This window comes from Myotis nattereri (genome assembly GCF_964212035.1).
Source record: "Myotis nattereri genome assembly, chromosome: 3".
NCBI classification, from domain to species: domain Eukaryota; kingdom Metazoa; phylum Chordata; class Mammalia; order Chiroptera; family Vespertilionidae; genus Myotis; species Myotis nattereri.
In genome coordinates, this window is record NC_138077.1 from 174,967,682 (window position 1) to 174,989,884 (window position 22,203).

The following is a 22,203-nucleotide window of genomic DNA, read 5'->3' on the forward strand; positions in this document are numbered from 1 at the left end:
CAAAAACAAAAAACCCCTACAACAATAAAAACATTTTTAAAATAAATAAATAAATAAATAAACAGAGTATTGGTGATCTGTGGAAACACTTCAAGTAGCCTAATACATGTGAAATGGGAAGCTCTGAAGAAGAGAACAAGAGTGTCATGAGAAGTATTTGAAGACATAATGGGCACAAATTTCCCAGATTTACTATAAACCTACAGATTCAAGACGATCAATAAATCTCAAGCACAAGAAATATATATAAAACTAAACCAAACCAACAAACATCATAACCAAATTGTTCAAAAGCAATGATCAGGAGCAAACCTTAAAAGCAGCTGGGGGAGAGGCAAGGGGAGGGACGTTATTCACAAAAGGAAAAAAAAGTAAAATAAAATGCAAGCTCAGAGACAGTAGAGCTAAGATCTTTGAGATATTGAAAGAAAAATACCTTGTATCTAGAATTCTTTACCACGTGGAAAAAAAATATTTCAAAACTGAAGCTAAACTAAATATTTTCCCAGACAAAAGGTTAAAAAGTCCATCAGAAGCAGAACTGCACTATAAGAAGCAGCAAGAGAAATGATATTGCATGGAAATCTAAAAAATGTAATGAAGAGACAAGGGTAACATTGTGGGTACATGAAAGAATTTTTTAAAATTATCTGAATGTCTTAAAAAGATAACAGACTTGCCCTAGCCCTCTTGGCTCAGTGGATGGAGCGTCAGCCTGTGGACTGAAGGGTCTCGGGTTTGATTTCAATCAAGGGCATACGCCTGGGTTGCAGGCTCGATCCCCAGTAGGGGGCGTGCAGGAGGCAGCCGATCAATGATTCTCTCTCATCATTGATGTTTCTATCTCTCTCTCCCTCTCCCTTCTTCTCTAAAATCAATAAAAATATTTTTTTAAAAAAGATAACTGACTGGTTAAAACTAAACTAACCATGTATTACGATGTTTAAACATATATAAAAGTAAAATGGGCAACATACAGCAACAGTAGTACGAAGCAGTACAAAGGCTAGAAGGGAAGAACTATAAATCTATGTTGTATGGTCCTTATATGAAACCTTATAGGAATCAGTATTATTCCACTTGAAAGTAGGCTGATAAATTAAAGATGTATAATATAAACCACGAAGCAACCACTAAAATTATACCCCCCAAAATTATAATTGCCCTGACCGGGTATCTCTGTTGGTTGGAGTATTGTCCTGTACACCAAAAGGTGGCAGGTTCGATGCCCAGTCAGGGCACATACCTAGTTTTCGGCTGTTCAGGGTGTGTATGAGAGGCAACAGATCAATGTTTCCCTCTCACATTGATGTTTCTTCCTCTCTCTCTCCTTCTTTCCCCCTTCCTTTTTCTTGAAAATCAATAAAAACATATCCTCAAGTGAGCGTCTTTAAAAAGTTATACTTAAAAAAAAAAAAAGTTATACTTAATTAACCAATAAGGAAGAAAAAAATTAATAAAAAAGTAATTACTCCAAAAGAAGGCAGAAAAAGGAAAAGAGACCAAAGAACAGAAGGGACAAATACAGAAAGAAAAAGAAGAAAAGCAAAATGGTATACTCAAACCAAACCATATGAATAGTTACATTCAATATGGTCTAAACACCCTAATGAAAAGGCAGGAAGTGTCAGGTGTTGCTTTGTTATCCAATCTAGCTATATGCTGCCTACAAGAAACCCACTTTAAATATAAGAACACAAATAGGTTAAAATGTAAAAGGAAGAAAAAGATATAGCATAAAACAGCAATCAAAAGGAAACTAGAGCAGTTATATCATTATCACACTAAGTACATTTTAGAGCATAACTATTACCAGGAAAAATGACTAAGTAGGTTTCAGAGCAAATATATTATCAGAAATTGAAATAATAAATGGGATGATTCACCAAGATAACCAAACAATCGCAAATATTAATGTACCTAATAACAGTACATCAGAATACATAAAACAAAAGCTGGTAGAACTTCAAGGAGAAATGCATATATCTACAATGATCATGAGATTTCAATTCCCCTCTTTCAATAACTGAAAGAGTAAGTAGACAGAAAATCAGCAAGGTTATAATATACAGGAGCAGTCAATAAAGTTGACCTTATACACACTCTATCCAACAAGAGAATACACATCCTTTTCAAATGCATTTGGAACATTTATTGAGACAGACCATATTCTGAGCAAAAAAAAAAAAAAGTCTCAAAAAGTTAAAAGGATTTAAGTCATACAAAGTACATCCTGTAACCACATGGAATTAAATTATAAATCAATTAATAGAAAGATATGTAATATATAATAATAGGAAGTCCTTAAATATTTGGAAACTGAATAACAAATTTCTATATAACCCATGGATCAAAAAAAAAAAAAAAAAGAAAAGAAAGAAAGAAAAAGTTTTTAAGTAAATAAAAAAAAAAAAAAAAAAAAAACTGCAGAAGTTGTAGGATTAGCCCTAGCCGGTTTGGCTCACTGGATAGAGCACCAGCCTGTGGACTGTGGACTGTGGACTGAAGGATCCCAGGTTCGATTCTGGTCAAGGGCACATGCCCAGGTTATGGGCTCAATCCCTAGTAGGGGGCGTGCAGGAAACAGCTGATCAATGATTCTCCTTCTTCATTGATGTTTCTATCTCTCTCTCCCTCTCCTTTCTTCTCTGAAATCAATAAAAACATATATTTTTTTAAAAAAAAGAAGTTGTAGGATTAAGCTGAAGCAGTACTTGGAAATGTACAATATTAAATGCCTATATTAGGAAAGAAGTCACAAACACATGGCCTCATCTTCCACCTTAAGAAATTAAAAAGAGTAAAAGGAACCCAAAGTAAGCAGAAGAAAAGTAATCATAAATTTGAGAACAAAACAAAAAAAAAAAAGAGAGAGAGAAAATAAATGAAACCAAAAGCTGGTTCTTTAGAAGATGAATAAAATTGATAAAATCTGGCCAGAATTATCAGGAAAATAAAGAGAAAAATCACAAATTACCAATATTAGAAATGAAGGAGATGAAATCACAACAAATTCTATAGATATTAAAATGATAATAGGGGACTATTGTGAGCAACTTAGATGATATGTACAAATACCTCAAACTACACAAACTATCCAATTTTATTCAAGAAGAAACAATGTCAATAGTCCCATATTATTTAAACAGTTGACTTTTCCCTCCCCACCAACAAAAACACTCTAGGCCCAGATGGCTTCACTGGTGAATTCTATCAAACATTTAAGGAAGAATTAATATTAATTCTACACAAGTGCTTACAGAAAATTGAAGAGTAGGAATGCTTTCTAACTCATTCTATGAGACCAGAATTAGCTAGATATAAAACTTAGGAAGACAATATAAGGAAAACTATAAATCAATATCTATTATTAACATAGATGCAAAAATCCTTAATATTTTACCAAGTAGAATCCAACAAAATATAATAAGGATGCCCTAGCCAGCGTGGCTCAGTGGTTGAGTGTTGACCTATGAACCAGGAGGTCATGCTTCCATTCCGGGTCAGGGCACATGCCCAGGTTACGGGCTCAATCCCCAGTAGGGGACATGCAAGAGACAGCCAATGAATGATCTCTCTCACCAATGATGTTTCTATTTCTCTCTCCCTTTTCCTTCCTCTCTGAAATCAATTTTTTTTTAAAGGATACTAGGTCCTAACCTAGTAGGATTTATCTCAGGAATACAAGTTCAGTTTAATATTTTTTTAAAAAAAATCAATGAATGTAATTCATCATATTAAGAATTTAGAAAAAAACCAAGATGGCAGCATAGGTTAACGCCGGAGATTGCTGCCTGGAACAACCACTTCAGAGATATAACTAAAGGACAGAACGGACATCATCCAGAACCACAGGAAGGCTGGCTGAGTGGAAATTCTACAACTAGGAGGAAAGACAATATCATACCCAGACTCAGAGGAGGCACAGTGCTGAAGTGAAATACTCAGGTGCGGAGTGCGCGCGGAGTGGGCTGGCGGCGAGGGCGCGGTTGTTGTTTTCAATCGGGAGGGAGTTTCAGACTCTGAGCTCCAGATCCGGGCAAGTCTCTGGGGACCCAGACTCAAACGGGAGAAGCGGGACTGACTGGCTTCGGTCGGAACCCGGAACCCGAAGGCAGCTTTCTCTCCGAGGTTTGCAGCGGTTGCTGGGACTCTGAGAGGCAAGCCCCTAGAGACGGAACTGAGAGCAGCCATAAATGTTCGCTCCGGCTGCCCTGTAGATCCCCGGGACCCGCCCTGCCCAAGCCCTGCACAGAGAAATTTGCCAGATAGCCTCAGGCAAAGGCTAGATTAGCACCGCCCTAGAGATCCAGCACAGAAGCTCTCCCACTGCAGACACAGCTGACTCTCATAGCCAGTTAGCCTGGAGGTCAAATCACCCCTGGTATTGCCGACAATCAAGGCTTAACTACAACAAGACTGTGCACAAAGACCACTAGGGGGTGCACCAAGAAAAAATAAAAAAATGCGGAGACAAAGAAACAGGACGCAAATGTCAGAAATGGAAGATATAGAGCTCAAAACCACACTTTTAAGGTCTCTCAAGAACTGTCTAGAAGCTGCCGATAAACTTAGTAAGGCCCTCGAAAAGACTGGTGAGACCGCCGATAAATGTAGTGAGATCCTCAAGAAATCTAATGAGACCCTTGATGTTGTGATAAAGAACCAACTAGAAAATAAGCATACACTGACTGAAATAAAGAATATTATACAGACACCCAACAGCAGACCAGAGGAGCGCAAGAATCAAGTCAAAGATTTGAAATGCGAAGAAGCAAAAAAACACCCAACCGGAAAAGCAAAATGAAAAAAGAATCCAAAAATACGAAGATAGTGTAAGGAGCCTCTGGGACAGCTTCAAGTGTACCAACATCCGAATTATAGGGGTGCCAGAAGATGAGAGAGAGCAAGATATTGAAAACCTATTTGAAGAAATAATGACAGAAAACTTCCCCCACCTGGTGAAAGAAATAGACTTACAGGTCCAGGAAGCGCAGAGAACCCCAAACAAAAGGAATCCAAAGAGGACCACACCAAGACACATCGTAATTAAAATGCCAAGAGCAAAAGACAAAGAGAGACTCTTAAAAGCAGCAAGAGAAAGAAACCCAGTTACCTACAAGGGAATACCCATACGACTGTCAGCTGATTTCTCAACAGAAACTTTGCAGGCCAGGAGGGAGTGGCAAGAAATATTCAAAGTGATGAATACCAAGAACCTACAACCAAGATTACTTTATCTAGCAAAGCTATCATTCAGAACTGAAGGTCAGATAAAGAGCTTCACAGATAAGGAAAAGCTAAAGGAGTTCATCACCACCAAACCAGTATTATATGAAATGCTGAAAGGTATCCTTTAAGAAGAGGAAGAAGAAAAAGGTAAAGATACAAATTATGAACAACAAATATGCATCTATCAACAAGTGAATCTAAGAATCAAGTGAATAAATAATCTGATGAACAGAATGAACTGGTGATTATAATAGAATCAGGGACATAGAAAGGGAATGGACTGACTATTCTTGTGGGGGAAAGGGGTGTGGGAGATGCGGAAAGAGACTGGACAAAAATCGTGCACCTATGGATGAGGACAGTGGGTGGGGAGTGAGGGCGGAGGGTGGGGCGGGAACTGGGAGGAGGGGAGTTATGGGGGGGAAAAAAGAGGAACAAATGTAATAATCTGAACAATAAAGATTTAATTAAAAATTAAAAAAAAGAAAATTAACAAAAACAAAGTAAATGGATTAGGTAACATTAGGGCGGGGGGATAAAATGGACACATATGTAATACCCTTTGTAATACTTTAAGCAATAAATTTAAAAAAAAAGAATTTAAAAATGATCTCAATAGTTACAGAAAAAAGGAAATGACAAAAATACAACATCCATTCTTCATTTAAAAACAAATACCCCATCGCTTCTCGGCCTTTTGGCTAAGATCAAGTGTAGTAAAAACAAATACCCAAAAAACAACACCTCTCAGAAAAGCAGGAACAGAATGAAACTTCCTAAAACTGATAAAGGGCTTCTACAAAGAATATACATCAAAGTTAATGATGGAAAAAAAACAACAACAAATGCTTCTAGCTAGGCCCTGGCCAGGTAGCTCAGTCGGTTAGAGCATCATCCCAGTACACCAAGGTTATGGGTACCATCCCTGTCAGAGCACATACAAGAATCAACCAATGAATGCATAAATAAGTGGAACAACAAATCAATGCCTCCCTCTCTCTCTCTCTCTCTCTCTCTCTCTCTCTCTCTCTCTATATATATATATATATATATATATACCTTCTTCTCTCTCTAAAAATCAATAATATATTTTAAAAAATTGCAATGCTTCTAGCCAGTGCACTATAGCAAGAAAACGAAATAAAAGGCATCCTCATTGAAAGGAAAAAGTAAAAATTTCTTTGTTTACAGATAACATGATCATTTACACAGGAAATCTGATAGCATCTACAAAAAGCTATTAGAACTAATAAGTAGTTTAGGAAGATTGCAGGATACATGATCAATACACAAGCAGCAACAAGTACAAGTTGAAATTTTAAAAGACAACGTTACTTACAACATGAAAAATATGAAATACCTACAGATTATCTGACAAAGATGTGTAAGACCCATCAACTGAAAGCTACAAAACATTGCTGAACCTAAGACCTAAATAAGTCAATCTCCCCAAATTAATGTATAAATGTAATAAAAGCCCAATTAAAAGCTAAGCAGGCCTTTATTTTGAAATTGACAAAATGACAACATTGTAAAATTAACGTGGACATGTAACAGACCTGGAATGACCAAAACAACTTAAAAAAAAAAAAAGTTGAAGGACTTACATTATGTGACTTTAATACTTATTACAAAACTATAGTTATCGAGATTACATGGTATTGGCATCAAAAATAGACAAAAAGATCTACAGAAAAGAACAAAACAACCAGAAATAGGCCTACATATGGTAAACTGATTTTGATCAAAGGTGCAAAGGCAATTTAATGGGAAAAGAATAAGCTTTTCAGCAAATGGTGCTGGATCAATTGATACCATACCCCTCTCCCCCCCCAAAAAAGAAATAAACTTTGTTCCACATCTGGTGCTACAGATTAACTTTAATTAACTTAAAACGGATCATGGATTTAATGTAAAACCAAAAAACAATAAAGCTTTTTTAAAAAAATAGGAGAAAATACTTGAGACCTCAGGCTAGGCATGATTTCTTAGATACAACACCTAAATCATCATCCATAAAAGAATAAACTGATAAAATAGACATCATCAAAATTACAAATTGATAAACTAGACTTTATCAAAATTAAGAACTCTGCTTTTCAAAAGACAGTTAAGAAAATAAAGACTCAGATGTGATAGAGAACTTATAATGAGAATCTATACTAATAAAAGAGTAATATGCTAACTAGTGCAGACGCCTTCTGGACATCCTTCCAGACAAAGCCGCACCGGCTGCGGCTGCGAGGGCTGAGGCTCAGGCCGCAGTGGCAGCAGCAGCGGGGTAACGGGGGCAGTGCCTTCCCCTGATCCATCAGGTTGCCTCCCGCAGAGGGAGGCCAGACTGCGGCTTAGGCCAGGGGCTGAAGCAGAGGTGGTTAGGGGTGATCAGGCCGGCATGGGGGCAAGGTAGGGGCAATCAGGCTGGCAGGCAGAGGCAGTTAGGGGTGATCAGGCAGGCAGGCAGAGGGGTTAGAAGCGATCAGACAGGCAGGCAAGAGGTTAGGAGCGGTCCTGGATTGTGAGAGGGGTGTCCCAGATTGGAGAGGTCGCAGGCTGGGCTGAGGAACTCCCCCCCACCACCATGTACGAATTTCATGCATCGGGCCTCTAGTATATTATAAAAACCTCTCAAAACTCAATAAGAAAACAGCCCATTACAAAAAATAGAAAAAAATTTAATAAACACTTTACCCAAGAAGATACATGAAATACAGACAGTCCTTGGGTTACAGCGGACTCAGCGTATGTCGTTTCCTGGTTACGTCACCGTCTCCCATTTATTTATATATATAAAAAAAGTTCCATCATTTCGACATATGTACATATGTGCTTTATGTTTTTTATTATTTATTTACCACAAGTAAAGGTCAGGAATTGTTATCTTTCTTTTAAATTTTTTTACTGTTTTACTTCATTACTGCTGTGTATGTGCTCCATGTGAGTGATGTAGGTGCTTAAGTAGGTGGGTTCCGACTTACGGCAAAATCGTGTTACGTCGCGCGGTAGGAACGGATCTCCAACGTAACCCGAGGACCTACTGTATATGGGCTGCACAAATTATCAGTCATTAGGAAAATACACATTAAAACCACATGACAGGATTCCACATTCCAATGGCTAAAATTTCAAAGTGACCACACAGAGTGTGGGAGAAACTGGGAATTTCACACACTGCTGAGGGGAATGTAAAATGGCATGATCACTTTGAAATACACGTGGTGTTTCTTAAAAAGTTAAACATACACCTCCCATGAGAACTAGCTATTCCACATCTTGGTATTTATCCAAGAGAAATGAAATCATATGTCTGTGTATACAAATATTCATAGAAGCTTTATTTGTACTAGCCAAAAGGTAGCAAATAATCCAAATATTGATCAGCAGGTAAATGGATAAACAAAGTATCCTATATAATAAAGAGCTAATATGCTAATTAGACCAAACAGCCGAACAACCTTCTGGACGACCTTCTAGATCTAGATGAAGCCAGGGCTGTGAAGGCCAGCTAAGGCTGTGAGGGGCTGAGGGAACAAGCCCCTTGCACGAATTTCGTGCATCGGGCCTCTAGTAGTATAATAACACAATGGAACACTATTCAGCAGAAAAAGGAATGAACCATGTATGCACATATAACATGGATGAATCTCAAGATGAGGATTAAGTAAAAGTCACCACACAAGAAAAGATACATATTGTATGACCCTACAGATAAAGTCCTAAAAAATCTTAAATAATCTAAGGTGACAGAAACTAGTTCACTGATTGCTTTGGTGGAAGGGTGATACTAGAGAGGAAGGGGTTACCAAGGGGTATTAGAAGTCTTTGGGGTATTAGAAATATTCTTTATCTTGATTGTGATGGATATATACTTATATCAAATTTTCTCAGATTAGACACTTGAAGTATGTAGTTCACTGTATGTCAAGTAGATCTCAACAAAGCTGCTCAAAAATACCCCGTTAAGAATGCCTTCTCTTCCCCATGGCACCTTGACTAATACATTCTTTCTTCATCCCCTACATTCAATCAGTAATTAATTTCTAACCATTCCATTCTCCTAATCTCTCTCCAGTTTCACAACTATTACCCCAACCCTTTCTCACCTGTATTATAATAGCCTTCCTCCAGTCTTCACCCTGCAGGCAGAATTAACTTTCTAAAACAGGGGAAAGACATTTTAAATTCTCTTACCATGACTCACTGGACCCTCCCTGTTCTGGCCTGTCACCCATCCCAGCCCCAGCCTCCTTTCTGGTGATTTCTCACCTCACCCTTTCCTGATGAGCCATTCTGATCAACCATGTGCCAGGTTTACCTAGTTTTGCACATGCTGTTCCCAAATCAAAGATAATCCCTTCCCCTTTGTCTTTCTCCAGCCCACTCATACCGAGGCTTTGTAACTCAGCTCAGTTATCATCTCCTCTTGGAAGTTGTCCCAAACCCCATATTGGGCCATGTGCCCTTCTGGCAACCCCTGAGCATCTTCGGCATACCTTGCCACAGCACTAACCTCACTATCATATAATCTCCCCCGTCAGACAAGACAGCAGCAGACTGGAGAAAGCAGAGACGGCATCCTATTCTCTTTACCACGTTGCCAGGCCCACACCTGCCACAAGATTAGTGAACAAATGAATGAACTGAGGCACTGGTTTGGATGGCCTCATCTTACACTACCTGGGTTGATTCTATATCCCACCTTATAAAAAAGATGGGCAGGTGAGAGGTGAAATGACCTCTATAATACATTCTGGTAAGATAACTATATCAAATCCCCTGGGAAGGCGAGGGGTCGTCGCACTATGGCTGGGAGTTTAAAGGCAAGATTCACCACCTGAAATTGTTTTCAAAACCAGCTGGTAATTGACTATGATTTGAACTAAGTGAAAGGTTAGGGAAAGGGAACCAGATTCCCGGAAAAGACAAGGCCCACAGCAAAGATTAACATAACCTGGAAGAAGGCCCAGTCTCCTCCTAATAAACTTAATTGCATCTAGAAAGACACAGTTCTCACCCTCTGGATTATTCCCTTCTCCCAATACTCATGCTTTGACATCCAAATCCAGCCAAAGTAGCTCCCAACCTTTCTTCCCCCCTCCCCATCCCCACACCCACCGCCAGTCAATCTCCAGGCCCTTCTCAACCTTTGTGGTCTGTTTCCCCCAGTCATTCTTAATAACAGGAGGTCCACCTCAGCTGGTCCCTCCCAGAGTCAGGCCAGTGGCCACCAGGTCAAGAGCCAAGCAGAGGCCCTCATTATCAGGAGACTCCCAGAAGACCAGGAGGAGGTCATAAGGCTGAAAAACCCAGCTGACAACTTCAAAAGTAAAAAATCAGGTTACACACGTGGCGGCTTATGGGAAATGAGGAAAAGCCAGCAAAACAAAGCAAAAGCAAAACTCTACCATAACAGACACATTCTAAGAGAGGATAAGCAATTCAAGAGATAGTGGCTTCCTCACCCCTGAACTCCTATTTTAAAAATTAAACAAATGATTATAGCGCTTCCATTTCTTGGTAATGATTGCCACTTTAATTTAGGGACGAAATGGGTTAAGACAAGAGAAGTGCTTCAGTGGAAAATAGCCAGTGATTAAGGAAATCCATACGTTTGCATCTTGGAATGATTAGTCCCAGGACTTACCTACCCAGGATGACTATAACCAGACAGCACTACTACTATGCCATCTAAACTGCACCTCCAACGTTATCACCAGCCGCTGATAGCCTTTCAAGCTACAAGCAGCCCTGGCCTTAAAATCCCTTAGGTAGCCAGATTTGAATTCAAAGGCTCAAATATGCCTGGGGAAATGGTCCTAAAATGCGGGACGGGACGGAGGGGATGGAGGGGAGAGAAGTGAACATGGTCAACTGGACAGTGATGGCAGAGGACCTCGGGTTCCAGACATCTCATGGGCAGCTCTGGGGATGCAGTAAAAAGCCGACCCTCCCGTAGAGTGGCCGGACGCCTCACCCAGGCGCGGACACGGGGGACCCAACAACGTCTCCCGAGCGAAGGTCCGGCTGGAATGGGACTTTAGCAGCGGGAGGAGGAAAAGGAAGAGGAGGTGGCTGGCGACCACACCACAAGGGAAGTAAGCGTAGGCCGGGTGCGCTCTCCGATTGGATAACGTGCGCGCTGCGCGTCAGCAACAGGCCCTGGTGCACACGTGGGCCTCAGGGAGGGTCACTTACTTGTCCAATCTGATATCACGGATTAGCTAGCTGGACCCTGCAGGTGGCCCAGAGGGGCCGCAGGGCGACGGGACTGGGCGGTCTCCTCCAGCGATCGAAGCCGCGCCCCGCCCCAGGCCCCGCCCCGGCCCCGCCCCCGGCCGGCCGCAGCCCCCGTGAAATGCTCCCCGATTGGCCCTTTGAACAGGGCCAGGATTGGCCTGTGCCCGTCGCCCGGCCGCCCGGGGGGCCCAGCTGGTAGGAGGCCGGAGCGCGAGGTCGCTGGGGCAACACTGGTCGCGGGGCTTTTGAAGTCGCCTGCGGGCTTTTGTCCGCTCCCGCTGAGAATTTCCCGTCCCAGGGCTCACTTCCCAGAACTCACCCACGCCAGCCCTCGGCCGCCCGTGATCCGTGCGTGTCAATGTGTATCTTATAGCCACTGCTCGACCTTTACTGAACACCAGGACTGTTGTTAGACGGACGTAAAAGAATAATAAAAATATCTGTTGAACGATTACTTTGTGCCAAGTCTTGTTCCTGGTACAGTGGAACCTCCGTTCTCGAACTTAATTCGTTCGGGAGGCTGTTCAAAAACTGAAGGATTTTTTTTCCCATTAGAAATAATGTAAATGGAATTCATCCATTCCAGATCCCCAAAGGATGCCGTTTTAACTTTTCTTATATACAATACATACCTAACGTCCTGTTTAATCTATAAATAAACACTTTAGAAACAAACGACATGAAATGTAAGTGAAAAGTTAGTAAAAAGGAAATAAAATGTACAGTAAAAATGAAAATTTAATAAAAAATAAGCAGGAACAAAGGCAAAAAAAACCTACAAAAATATTCACAATATTTTGAGATTGTTAACAGCGGTAAACTGACTCATACTCTGGCATTCTCCCCTTTCTTTGTCTGAGAGACCAGTGACAGATCATACAGGTACCAGCATGAAAGGTTTGTCAGGTTGAGAAGCAAATTGTTTGAGACATTTAAAAAACAAGGTTTGACTGTACTTTGCATGGATTTACTCATCTAATGCTGTGACCAACCCTCTGAAGTGGAGTCCCAGTCTTTAAAACTACAAAACAGAGGGGTTCCTAGGCCTTTGAAGAAGTTACAAACTGTGGGGCCTGGAAATACCTACCTAGTTTTATCCTCCCGATCCTTGCCTTTCCGATAAACTACACACAGTTTGACCCTATCTTACAGATGCAGTCAGAAACGTGATTAGCCTGTACTGAGACATACAGCTAGCTCCTACCCAGAGGGAGAATTCCAACCTGAGCTCTTATCTGAGCTGTTTCTTTTAAAAAGGCAGGTCCCAGGCTGATGGGACTCAAGATTGGGAAGGTAGTTTAGCAAATCGCTGAGGCCCAGCCCTTTGTTTTCCGAGAAAAGTTAACTGGTGCCAGTAAAGGGGAGTACCTTTCTAAGGACATACCAGATATGAGAGGTAAGCCTAGGTAATAACAGCGACTTTATTGACCTGGCCTATGTGCCTTGTGCATTACAGTCACTGTCTGCTACCCTCATAACAACCCCAGAAGTCAATAGATGCTTTGATCTTTGTCTTACAGGTACTGGCTCAGTGAGGCTGAGGCCACATGATTGGCTACATCTCCTGGGAGTCCTGGATCATTTTCTTTCTTCTTTGCAATGATTGTTCACCTTTCGTTTCCAACAAGCATCTGAAGATCTAACCGTCTTTGGGACGATAGAGGATTCTGGATTTGGTTATTTAGCATTTATGTTTCTCGTGGTGTACAGTAGAAATAATAAGACCTCTTCATCTTACCTTTCCAGAGTATTGTGAAGAGCAAATGAAGTGATAAATATGGAAATGCTTTGTAAAGTGTGAGATACTGCATACAGGTAAGACATGGTCTCCAGATCTTCCCCAGAATGCCCCAGGAAGGGGAGAAATGAAATAAGATTGTTGCCCCAGGAACTATGGCAGGAGGTCTCATCTTAGCTAGATTTGAATGAATGCCTATTTGCTACCTGGTCTTTATGGATGTCTCTGTTTCTAGGCTTTTTGTATTCAATTTTGTTTTGTTTCCTCTAATTATCATACTATCATTAGTAGTAGTAGCAACAACAGCACAGTGGCTTGAACACCAGGAGCCATCTTGGACCATGAGAGGACCTTAAAAATGAAAGACACGCAGTAATGCAAGGAGTCTGCTTCTGTAATACAAAGACAGCTGTAGATCAGCGTAAATGAGTTGGCCTGGCTATGTTTCAAGAAAACTTTATTTACAAAAGCATGCAATGGGCCAATGTGTCCCATGGGCCTTCACTTACATCCCCTTGATTTATTCAGTTTTAATGTTCCATCACAAAAGTGCATTGGAAATACATTATAGAGGGCAGGGGGATTGTGACAATGCAGGCATGCTCACACTGTTGACCAATAGAAAGGCCAGGGCATGACAGTGCAGTGCAAAAAAAAAAAAAAAAAAAAAAAAAATCCCTCAGTTGATAGTCATGAGATATGGGCAGCAAGTTCATATCTGCAGCTGCCACTAGCTCTATATTTGGACTGTCTCCAGTTGCCTCACTTTCCCTATATATTAGGGAAACAAATAATAATACAAATGTGATCCACACTTTCCCATTTTTATTATGGCTGCAGGGAGACTAAGATGAGATTACATATGTTTCTGAAAGCTATAAATGTTATCTAACTAAAGTTACATTGTTTCACCCAGGGCAGGACTATATAGCCTCCATGTACCCTTCAGTCCTCTATTTTACCTCTGGAACCCATAGGATGCATACATTAAATGCCCGGTAATTATCAGTGTATCTGTTTTTCACCTTTCCTCCTCCCTGCTCTGCAGAAAGGGTTATTGTGTTGCACTGGATTAGAAGACTTTATTGTCGGGAAGTCTAGACATTCACTCAGGGTTATTGCCGGGCAGCCTGGGATCCTGCAGAGTCAGTTTTCACTCGGCACATCACAAGTCACACCAAGTGAGGCAGCACATCAGATCTGAGTGAAACAGAAAGAGCTGGATTGTGAAACCCTGGAACCAGCTGAACTGCAAGTCTGTGTAATTTTCTTCCTGCTCTGAGACAGTTACGTGCAACACCAGGAGCTGGGTGCTCCCTCTGATGACACGTCGAGGCCCTGTGATTCTCTAACTGCTTTCTCTGAAGGCTTTTCCTGCTTTAGCAGCCTGCCGCCTCACCAGAGAAAATACATCATTTCCCTGAGATTCTTGGAATCATGGCACAGAAATCTGCATACTTATTCATTTATTCATTTGTACATGTATGTATTCATTCATTTAACAAAGACTTTTTGAGAGCCTACTGCTCCTATAGCCACTAAAGAGTTGGTGTTGAGAAGAACAAATATTGTTGCTGTCCTCAGGGAATTTACAGCCCTGAAACAGACCGTCAATAAATAAGCACACAGGCATATAATTGATTCCATTGCAAGCAGGCAGGGAAATAGGATACTCTGAGACAGGGAACATGATTTAGATTGAGGTCTAACTTAGATTGGTGATTTTGTGAAAACAGTGGCTTGGAATACATTGTCTTCAGCAATCCCGTGAAGTGGCTAGTATTACCACAACCATTATACACACAGGAAACCTGAGGCTTAGGGAAATTCCATTCCCTAGATTGGAAGCCTCCGGAGGGCAAGAAATGTGCCTTCTACTTTAGAATCTCAGCAACCAACACAGTACTCTGTAATCGCAGATGCATAGTTGGTAGATATATACGGCTGTGACAGCCCTTATCTGCCTACTGGGCCCTTCACTATCAATCAAACTTTTCTCCTCTCCCTGTTCCTCTCTCTCTTTCTCAACTCAGACTCCTTTAAGCCTCCCTTGAACTAGACCCTCTTTCAGGAACAGGTGGCACTGCGTGGACACTCTAAGTCTTCCAAATCCACACTGTCATCTCAGGAGGAAAGTAACTGAAGTAGTTCACTGGACACCCAACAGATGGTCAGCAAGGTGAACACGCTGACTAGAAGGGCCTGCTGAGCACCCCACCCCACCAAGAGCCGTCTTTTAGATACAAAATAATTTATGGGCATGGACAACAGTGTGGTGACAGTGGGGGGAGGGGTGAAGGTAGAAAAGGGCATAGAGGGGATAAATTGTTGCCGGGAGCCGGTCCATCCTTGCTGTTTCAAGGGACCTGGCATATATGGCATACTGTTCTTAATATGTTTGCTCACCTTCTTGGCACTATGTGTTTTAACCAAGGTCACCTCTCTGAGAAAGGTTGTTTCCCCAGGTAGGGATTTTCCCCTGAAGTCAGGGAGGGAATAAAACCCCTTAACTAAGTGCCAGGCAGGTAATTAATCGCTTTAACTACGAACAATCATGCTTAAGCTACATAATCTTTACTCCCTGGAATGGAGATAAGAAATGCCCTAACCTTTGGAATAGAGATTGATAGGATTGGAATCAACTGGTATAAATACAGATGTAATAAGACAATAGGACACAGAACCTAGATACAGAACCTAGACACAGAACCTAGAGACAGAAGAACTTTGCTGGAGAGAACATGGCAAAAGATCCTGGATAGAAACTGGCCACAGAACCTAGAGACAGAACCTAGCAAGAGTACCTGGCTGAAGAACCTAGAGACAGAACCTGGCTACAGAACCTGGATAGAACATGGCAAGAGAACCTGACTAGAACCTGGTGACTGAACCTGGCTGGAGAACCTGAACAGAACCTGGCTGGAGAACCTAGCAAGAGAACATGGACACAGAACCTGGCTGGAGATCCTAGCCAGAACTTCGCTGGAGATCCTGACCAAAACTTGGCTAGAGATCCTGGCTAGGCTGCTGATCAACTGAACACTGTCTCCGTGCCATTCCTTCTTCGCCGATTCCGTCCACACCTTTGGGGACTCCTGGACCTGCTGGGGTTGGACCCCAGCAAATTGTGTTGGGAAAAATAAAATAAATAAAATTAAACTGAAAAAATAATAATTTGCCCAACCTTCATCTTTAAAGAATGCCAATAGCTCATTTCCAATGATGGAAAATGTCCCAACTTACTTCATTACTTACCTGCTACTTCCTACTTACCCTTTGCTTGCCTGCCTGCCTGCCTGCATCTCTTCACTCAGCAGACATCTGCTGAATGGTGAGTATTTGCTAAGTGCTAGGTCAGAGCTGGATGCTATACCAAACGCACAGATAAAGTGCTATGGACACCCCAAGGCTGGTGGGAAGAGAGGGGTTGGAGTGCAAAGGCAAAGGAAAGACTGTGCTAACAATCACTGGGCTCTGTGCTCAGCACCTCACGTGCAGTGTCTCTGTGATTCCTCCCAACCACCCACGTCAGGGAGTAGAGGTTATTGCTGAAGAAACTGAAGCTCACAACGATGGAGCAATGTGCCCACGAGGCCGGTCCTCTATCGCAAGACACCACCTGTGAAACTGCCGAAGAGGGAGTTTCTGCTGAGAAGCTGAAGTGGGCAGAGGTGCTCATGTTGGAAAGAAAGGCTTGAGATGAACGCAAGTCCTAATATTCTTCCTGGTGTCCCCCTGTGGCTCCTGTTTCCTCTTCCAGGTCTGAGCTACTCTCCCACTCCCCAGTTCCTAGACCTCACTCACCATCTAACCTGGCTTGACATCATCCATATCTTTCTCCCCTAACACCACCCAATCATAACTCCACAGCCTCTTGGCCGTGAGTCATTTTAGAAAAAGTGCAAACTATGTGATGAGCCACGACAACAATGTGCAACCCTAAACCCCAACAGGCATTCCTCTGCAAGGAGGCAACAGGTGGAAGAGGAGAGTCCAGGGCTGTGAGACGGCAAGGCCAAAGGAGCGGGGAAACAGATGGCCTGCTGGAAGGGCTTGCTCGTGCCCCTAGAGCCTGGGCAGTGTCTGGCCTCTGTTTGGAGAAACTGTGCCATGAGCCTCTGTAGAATAATGTCATTTGGAAACCATGAGGGAACCTTGGTTTAGGTAGTTTTCAGACTAGATCCTATGGGACGGTGCCTGCACAGCAAAGGAGAGGCTGAGTGGACTCCCAGGTCTTCCAGATGCCCTGGACACCTGCCAAGTTGTTCTTTTGTTCAAGACACCAGGTGAAGGGGCTAACGAGGGCTAAAATCCAGTCCTACTTTGCTAGTCAAACTTTGACCCTCTGAGGATGCTCCTAGGGTTGCCCGCTAGACGGGGCAACTTTTCCTAATTTGCACAAAGTATAAAGTAAGATAGTGGTAGCTTTGGCCTCCCACTCCCCCAACCACAAACACATACAGACATAGAATCGTACACACGTACCTACAAGCTCATAATACTAGCTCAAGTATCTATAATAATAAAAGTGTAATATGCTAATTAGACCTGACATCCTTCCAGACGTCCTTCCTTCCAGTCAAAGCTGCAGCAGGCGAAGGCCGAGGCAGAGGCAGTAGAGCCCACCCGCCACCCCCCAGGGCACGGAGGCAGCAGGCGGGGGCTGAGGCCAAGGCCCTTACATGAATTTCATGCATCATGCCTCTAGTATACACATAATTATACAAACACATATGTACTCTACACACAACACACAGACACATACAGACATACACACACAAACTCATATCATATACCACACATAAACAGATACACAAACACACAAAGGAAACCATAATACAGTGCACAGAAATATACATGCAAGCACAAATGTAGTCGCACAGACACACAGACATTCAAACCACACAAATACATGTACACTCAAACACACTCACACCCACATGCACACGCATACATGCACAGTCCCATATTCACTTATACACCACATACATATAAGTAGATGAACATTCATACACATAGACACACAGAGGAATGACGGTGGCTTTGCTTCTTCCTCATTCCCCTGGTCCTCAGCTCCTCCCGCTTCTCTACCAGCTCAGATCCCGAGATGGTTTCAACTGAGCCCCAGAAATTCAGAAAGGGCTCTTGCTGCACATTACATGGCTTTGTTCTTTCCCCCAGATTTACCGATTAGTAGTTGAACAGACCACAGAAACTGGTATTTTGCTTACATTTTCCTTTTTACATAGACACAAGAGCAATATGTGACTTAAAAATATATATCCAAATAAATCTAAAAGATTCTAATTAAAAAATGTACCTAAATCGTGTCTAATTACGTCTAACAATTTTTCTTAGTATTCATTACATTTTTAAAAACGTGAAGTAATGAGAAGGCATCGTGTCTCAGCTCAGATGGCAAAGGGGTTTCTCTTCCTCAGGCAGTTCCGACTGATGGATGGTAGCTACCTGGGCCTCTGCTGAGAAGCTGCTGGCAGGGAAGCTTCATAAAAAATGGTACTGCCCTTTAGACACCTCCTCAACCCGAATGCATGTGACTGTGAACCCAGACGTGTTGGGTAAGGCTATCTTCAGTGCTCCAATGCCTCCAATTTTAATGCCTCCAATTAAGACAAATTAATTGAATGAAGTTCACCAAAGCTCATCTGTGTGTGTAGCCAGACCAATGCTAAGCAATCCTGCTTGAGAAGAATTTCCTAACCTACTGGGACAATTATTTGATACACATTCTCATTCAATTCCAATTGAACCTAAAGTTGTGGGGGTTTTGAGAGTTCTTTTATCTTTCTTTCTTTTTTTTTTTCTTTAGTTTTGGGCTTAGAGGCTGTAACTATGATATCCAACCCCACTGGGTGATCCTAGATGTCAGAGTCACCATGCTTACAGACATCTGTGGGGAGAGAACTCTGAATAAATCTGTCTAAATAGTAATGATTAATTTACATTACTTCATGGCAATGTTAACCTTTGGAGGCAAAAGTCCAGACAGGTTGAGGAATGGAAAATGAGGACATAAGGGGGAAACAATTCCATTAGCTTCAATCAAAAGAAAAGGCCAAAGGGGGATTAGAATCTATAGTGTGTTCAGAGAGGGCAGAGACTAAACCACTCCAACTTTGAGGAGGAAAGATGAAATAGTTGCCATTGTTTCCTGTTTTTTTCCACCAAAAAGAGCTTATTACTTTAGACTTATGACTGCCTGCCTCGGTTAACCTTTTTTTAAATGAATAATAGAGTCACTCATTTAAGACCAAGGAAAAAATAATCTACCAGTAGTTCTTATTTCCTCTAACTTATACTTTGTGCCTTTGTTTAGATCAGAGATTTAAAGCCTGGGGATCCAAAACTACATTTAAAAATATATAATTCAGAGGGCCATCATTATAATTGTATTAGAATTTTAAAGTGTGTACATATACAGCATCCCCTCAAAAAATGCATACACACTTTGAATAATTATAAAGGCAGTGTTTATTAAAATACATTTAATTTTCAAAATGTAATAGAGATCATCTGTTAAAATGTGTATACATTTTTGGGGGACATGTATATATATTTTCTCCTGGGAAGTGATTCATGGCTGATTCATAGATTGTCAAAGAGGGGATATGGCCTGTGTGGCTCAGTTTTGGGAGCATTATCCTGTGCAGCACCAAAAGGTTGCTGGTCCAATTCCCAGTCAGGGCCCATGCCTGGGTTCTGGCTCCATCCCTGATAGGGGGCATGTAGGAGGCAGCCGATCAATGTATGATATTTCTCTCTCTCTCTCTCTCTCTCTCTCTCTCTCTCTCTCTCTCTCTCTCAATAACCAATTAAAAAATATTTTTAAAAAAGATTGTTAAAAGGTCTCTGACCACACTCTGGAAAAAATATTAAGGTATCTTAGATCAATTTCCATTTTTTTAAGGTTTCTTATTTGGGAAACAATATTCCAAATATTTTTACTAAATGCTTCCTCATTTAACTGTCCTGGGAGACAGGTAACATTGCCCATCCCTTATCTTTTTCTTTCTTGCAGAAAATAGTTTAAATAGTAGTAATTGCTATCATTTATTGAACACTTCTGATGTGCTGGATAGTTTTACATCTCATTTAGTCTTACAACAATTCTATGAGGTAAATGTTATTTTCTGCCTATTTTTCATCAATGACAAACTAAGTAACCAGGAAAGGTAAGTAACTTGTCCAAGGATATTTGATTAGACATGTATAGGAAACATGGTTTCAGCTCAGGTCTAATTCCCAACCCAGTTCTCTGGTCACTACAGCATACTATTTTTTCTTTCTTGTTCATGGTACTTGCACATGTGCACGCTTAGCCCTGCGTGGTAGAACATTCACTTAATCGGGGTCCTCAAATCATGTACTGTCTCCCTGACCTCACTTCTAACCTGAGTCCCCTCCCATCGACCTTCAGAGGAGGGAATCTATTTTAGCAAATAAAGTAACATAAAAATAGCTTCCAACTTTTCCCCACTGGAAAGTTCCCAGGCCACCCAACATTGTGTCTACCAGTGTGTGTGTGTGTGTTTCCTGTGGAACTCTCTCATGAGAGAGCCAACTTCTGTGCCTTTATGGGGACCCAGGGGAGCTCTGTCCCTAGGATGCTAATGGGTATTCTGGGTGCAGGTCCAGGGAGAAAATCAGGGACTGACAGAGCCAGCAAAGAAGACACCCCTTTTACATATTTCTTGTCCATCAAGCTCCACAGAGAACCCACTTCTCCAAGAAACCTCCCTGACTGGACACTGCATTTCTTTAGTACTCCCAGCCAGTACCACATCAGAATCAAAGACTTGGCAGTGAGAAGAGGAGGTATGAAATATTCAGCATACCAACCTCTCACCTGATCACTCATGCCAGTTTTCATCCGCCTGTCTGTAATGTGCCAGACACTTCTGAGGTGACGTAGGTATAGTCCCTGCTCACAAGTGTCAGGGAGACCACATGTGAAGAAGTAATTACAATCATTGTATGTTTGGGGCTAACATATTGGTATTTTTCAAGTAATATAGGGACACACAAGAGGTAGCAACAGCTCTGGGGGAATGTTCATGAGAACTTCACAGAGGAAGTGACAGTTAAGTGTGGCTCTGAAAGAAGAGCAGGAATTTTTTTTGAGAAAAAAGTGGTTGGTGGCAAAGGCATTCCCATAAGGGTACAGCATAGGGGTGCATACAGTTATTGTGTTTGGGGAAAAGCAAGACTTTGGGTTTGACTGGAATGAAGTGCATTGAAGGATGAATTTGAATTTGGTGGGTGACTGAAAAAGGCCTACGTGTAGCTCGGCAGTCTTGACTCTACTAGTATTTTGTCTGCAGTAGGGCATTTTCTCAATTACTTGAATATTTCCTCCTCATTATATTACAAATGCGAGTGGGAAATAGAAGTTAGAAAGGACTGATTATAGAGAAGAGAATTAAACTACTGTACAAGTAACAGTTCCCAAAGATGAGAAAGAGTAATACTTTTTAGCTTTAATTAAAGACAAGGCATCTGTATAATGTAAGGAAAACATTTTTTTTCTTTTTTTTAAGAAACATTTCCAGAAGAAAATCCTGAAGAAGGAGATGAGACAGAAAGGTGTGTTTATTGAATGCCTGTTCTGTGTTGTTGCACAATACTGAATTAATTGTTAAGGAGATATCTCACACTTAATAATGAGTAAACTTGCATCATTATTGATAATAAAATAAAATATTGTTGAACTTGCCCCCGAACATTAGAACCAGAAGACTGTTTCCTTTCTTTCCTTCTCCCTCTATACCACCTAAATTAACCACTTTCCAAACTCTCCTAACTCTTGTGATGTTTATTTCCTTCTTTTAATATACAGTATGCACACATACACACACATTTAGATTGATTATATTACACAGACTCAGCCACTCTGATACATATAGCTGTACTTATTCCTTTCACAGCTGAGTATATTCTATGATGTGACTATACCACAATGTATTATCCATTCTGCT

The 22,203-nt window shown here is 41.4% G+C and overlaps 1 protein-coding gene across 5 annotated transcripts in view; it reads right to left on the minus strand.

Moving 5' to 3' along the window:
- Nucleotides 1-11,559, minus strand: part of FGGY (FGGY carbohydrate kinase domain containing) — a 412,099-nt gene extending 400,540 nt beyond the window's left edge. For 3 of the 5 annotated variants that reach the window (XM_081087570.1, XM_081087567.1, XM_081087565.1), the window contains exon 1: nucleotides 11,428-11,548. The gene's annotated coding sequence lies outside the window, so the exon portion shown is untranslated. Of the gene's footprint in view, nucleotides 1-11,427 lie in introns of all 5 variants that reach the window. The other 2 variants (XM_081087572.1, XM_081087569.1) reach the window with 2 other exon arrangements.
- Between the last annotated feature and the right edge of the window lie 10,644 nt (nucleotides 11,560-22,203).